The sequence below is a fragment of the Monopterus albus genome, unplaced genomic scaffold (assembly GCF_001952655.1).
Source record: "Monopterus albus unplaced genomic scaffold, M_albus_1.0 scaffold121.1, whole genome shotgun sequence".
Lineage (NCBI taxonomy): Eukaryota > Metazoa > Chordata > Actinopteri > Synbranchiformes > Synbranchidae > Monopterus > Monopterus albus.
Window position 1 is genome coordinate 1,125,397 of NW_018128001.1, and position 4,946 is coordinate 1,130,342.

Here is a 4,946-nt window from a genome sequence, read left to right on the forward strand (position 1 = left end):
AAACAAAAGACATGAAGAACAAATGTGTTACACAAAATGGAGGGCAGGAAATGTCAAGCTGGTTAGTGACGCTGCTTTCCCATTGCAGAAACACAGCGAATCCCACTCTGTAGCGGCACCTGCAGCTTGGTCACGCTGCTGTCTGTCGGCGGATATGTGGGATGGCAGAAGTCTCCAGATGGTGCTCCCAGTTGTAACAACTAACAAACAGATCCAAATGTAATCATGATCCAATAAGTTCTTTTATTTCACTTGTGTTTTGAAATTGTAAATCAGAAGAGAGAGGAGCATTATTTTCTTTCTCCAGTCAAATGTAAAATAATCATAACAGCTAGCACATTGGAGCGTTTTACAGACCCAGCTCCTCAAAGCAATAAAGGGATATGCCTAGTTCTTATTTTCTAAGCCAAGGACCTGGACTGGAAGCAGTTTGCAGAGACGTGCTGTCTGCATATTTGAACATGCTGCCCTGACTGTTGGAGATACAGAGCAGCTTCAGTGAGCTAGAAAAAGACGCATAACTGTACAAAACACAGGGAACATAACAGAAAGCTGTGGTTTTCCTTGTCCAGCTGGGATTCCTTTGATTGGTTTCACCTGAAATTAAGGGTCACAACTGATCAATTAATGGATTTAATTTAGTGGTGCTTATTATTATTATTATTTATTATTTAGTTGATATATGTGTGTGAGGAGGAGAAAAATGTGGCTGCAGTAAACTATTGTTAGGGTCACATTGCCACCTGTACATGTTGCTGTATAAGACATTGTTTTTTGATTTATCACAGACTGATCTGGTGCTAAGTGTGTGCAGAGAGCACAGCTGATAATGACTCTACAACAGGAAGCGCTCAAACAAGGTTTGCATATATCGGTACACTTAATTATAAAGTAATGTTCTTTCTTATTCAGACTTAATGTGTCAGAACCTGGGTTTCATTCTCCTCTTTCCTGAATATACCCAATTCAGCCCAATATTGTGTGAGTACAGCAAATCACCAGTGTTGACTATTGGAGGTGGCATGGTGGAGCAGCAGTTAGCACTGTCACCTCACAGCAACAAGGTTCTGAGTTCGAGCCTGGGCCAACCCGCGGCTTTTGTGTGCAGAGTCTGGGTACTCCAGCTTCCTCCTACAGTCCAGACATGCAGCTTAGGTTGACTGGTGCCTCAGGAGCCCATAGTTCCAAGTGTGAGTGTTTGTCTGCCTCTGTGCGTTTGCCCTGTGCTGGATTGGCGACCTGTCCGGGTGTACCCACTCCCACCGTGACCCTCTACAGGATAAGCATATAGAGGATGGATGGATGGAATCTTTATTGAGAGAAGGATGTAGGAGGGAAATACTGCAGGAACATCTGACACAGACTAACCTACATCTGCTGGGCATCACTGATGCCAGAGGCATAGCAGTTGACATTTGGTGGATATGTTTGTACAAAGTGCCTCTCCCTGCCATGTGTGCATACATTTGTAGGATGTGGAGATGTAGAGATTTGCAGCAGTGGGAGCTGAAGCCCCGACTCTGGCAGAGTTAGTGCCATGCTCCATTAACTCAGCTCTGCAGGGCCATGAAAATGTCCCCACTTGTGCCATCCTCATGGGCTGGGAACTCAATCAGCAGTGTTTTTGCCAGCAGAACACAACAAACACTATCTCTGCCCCCTCCACTCTGCCAAAACAAATTTCCTCATGTAGAAAAAAGAAGCATATGTCAAGCTGGTCTGTGATTCTGAATTCCTGATATTGTAAATAGGCTGCATCTGTGTAGGCAGCAAAGTATCTCCAGGTCACTGGGTCTGCAGTGGCGTTGTCTTTACTGAGATCATTGTATCACTAGGTTGAATTATCCAAGAGGCACACATCAAAGAATTATTTCTGTCTGCTTTTATGAGATTAACATATTTCAAGAAATAAAATTCAAGTGTTGTTTCAGAGCTGGAGTAAGTTCTTTAAGTAGTCTCCACTGAGATCTCTAAATAATAGCCCGACTGGCTGCCTGCAGGCCTGTTGCAGGAAATATCACATGACAAAATGTGCACTTGTGTGTGTGAGAGGGGAGCGTGAGAGATAAGAGAAACTTAGAGAGAAAGAGACAGCCGTGAGATCTCATCTCATTATGCCTAGTCTGCACAGAATCAGAGTTGTCCTCATTTTCCTCTCAAAAACAGGGTACAAACACCACCGCACTGCTTTATGCTCAGACTCGCATTTCCTTTGATTCAAAGGATTTTTAAACCACTGAAGTCCTGCAGTTCAGTGCCATCAGGTTGAGGAGCTTCTTTATCAATGGGAAAAATAATTGTCTGGTTTTAATGCGCTGCTCCTCATCCTGCTGTGGTGAGTGGATGTAATACTCAACGGCCAATCAAAGAGTACCTAGGCAACAATGTGCAGTGTGTTACGGCTGGCGGTGAGTGCACTGGATGACTGGACTGGCCTGATTAAGAGGCTCGTAGGAGCCACGATGACCTGGTTGTCTGACTGAAGTGGGATCTGTGTGCCTGTCTTACTGTCCAACTGTGTCTGAGGGTCTGTTCACTTTACATCAGGACTGCTTCCTATATCTGAACCCATATCACAAATCATACACAATGTCCATAGACCCTGGAACTGAATTTAAAAAAACATCTGGAATGAGGTGACACGAGTCAGAAGGAGAGACGAGACGACAGGGCACGAAAACCAACATGGGTGTAATACAGGACTTCAAGGTGGTTAGTGTTCAGGTGAATGAAAATGATCTGGCCAGCACAGGCCAAAATAGGTTTTCTGGCTGCCTTGTTCCCTCCTGCACTGGTTCTCACTGGACACACACTCAACGTGACACTGGATGAGGTAATGCACACGTCTTTTCTAGGCTCTGGTAAAGTTTGACAAATAGTAATAATTTATCCTGTTTGTACTCTGGTATCCTACCATGCACACGTATAAACAAGGGCACCATTTACATATGTATTTTTTTATTTATTTATTTAAGTTTCTTCTGTTTAGATAGAAGGTTCATGGAGAGAAGGTGAGAGAGAAGGATAAAGGCACTATTTCTACATTACAGCCACGCCAGAGACATGAATGGCAACATCCACAGTGCCACAGGGATAAAGAGGAGAAACCAGAGCGAGCGAGTGAGTGACAGCTTGGGCTGGATGTCTGCCTCGGTGTTTACATTCAGCCTGTCATCCAGACGATCTCGTCCACTTTTCTGTTTTCAGTGCTGTGATGCTCACAGGGTACATATATTTCCCCTAATTAATATGTAAATGGCATTTAACCACAGAATTTTGTTTATTCAACTTCGCTCCTCTAATGACTGCACACATAAAACGCTGCTTTGCGTTGTTGTGCATCAAATCTCCCTTTCAGTTATATGTAAATTTTAGCAGGGCAGCAAATGAGGCATCGTAAAAGTAATGTTGGCTAATATCGACTTGTAGATTAGAATCTGAGCCTGTTACTGTGTGGGTGCAGTGCCAGTTTGTGCCGGGTGGGCGTGGTCTCTGTTCCATCTAAAGTCAACAAATGAAACTGATGCATGTGCCACATCAAACTGCATCATTAGAAACATTAGAGTTAGAGAGCCCAACCCTTTGTGTGGGCAGAAACATACCCTCCCTGTGGCTCACAAGAGAATCAAAGAGTCTGCTGATGAGGCATCTGACTATTAATTAGAAATATTATGTTGAGCTTGACAATTCATTCCTTGACCTCGACTGTGTAAAATCATGATTGCATGAAATTAAAAGCCATAAAATCACATTTGATATTATGATGGTGTCTTGGTATCTGGGCTCTCTGGGCCACAGTGATAGTTAATGTACTCCCTGTGTAACTCACAGTCAGAGGTATCGGTTGTGTCCAAACTCGCTCCCTGTTCACTCATGCACTACCGCCTATATAATGTACACTAAGCAGTTCACTCAGGAGTGAACAGTAAACCTCATCATGTTGTATCATCACTAACAGCTGTAGAACCGCACTCTGTTAAAACAGGCGATGTGGCATTGTTAGCAGGATGAATTTACACAGCATTCAGACACCACAACGACATGGCGACACACTGTACAGTGAGCAGGGAGTGATTTCTGACATCTGTGGAGTCACTTGAAGGATATTTCTCCTGATTACCATCCACTGTTTATCAGTTTCTGATGATGGGTGCTTCATGTATAACTGTAGTTCAGAGGGTTTCCCCACCCTCGCTGCCATGTGACAAGCTGCATGTCGGCTCAGCAAATGGAACGTAGGTATTTCAACAGTTTTATTGCTGGTGTGAGAAGCCTTTTAAGTATGCACTGGCCATCCTCTGTTTGAGTAAGTGTTGGTGTTCAGGGATTCCATGCTGCCAGTGGGTCCCAGTGGCAGGTTCAGAAACCGTATTCCTCATGCAGAAGATAATCGGTCTACAGAGGCCTGCACCACTGCACATTCAGGCTTCTGGTTTCTCCACTGTGTTTAGATCAGATGCCCAAGGCCCATGCACTAACAACACAAGTAGTAAGTTGTCAACAGAAGAGTGAGACGTCAGTTAAAAGGCCAGCCGTTTTCTACCAAAATAGTATTTTCAACAGTCCCCATACAGAGACTAAAACCTACTCAGAGTTACGATGTGTCAGTCTCTAAGGTGGATTAGCTTATTTGGAGCGGCTGTGGTTCAGGAGGTACAGAGCGTTGTCTCTTAACCTGATAGTTGGTTGTTCAAGTCGCAACTTCTCCAGTCAACATGTCAAAGTGTCCTTGAGCAAGACACTGAACCCTAAGCTGCTCCTGGTGGCACTGCCATGAGTGTGTGAATGGGAAGGAATGTAAAGCACGTTGAGCGGGCTTCATTAGATAGAAAAGTGTTATAAAGACCATTTCACAAACCTCCACTGTTGTACAAAAACATCTGTGAAACTGCACTGGCTGATAGTTTTCTTGATTACACAACACCAGACCTGCCTATTTGTTAAAA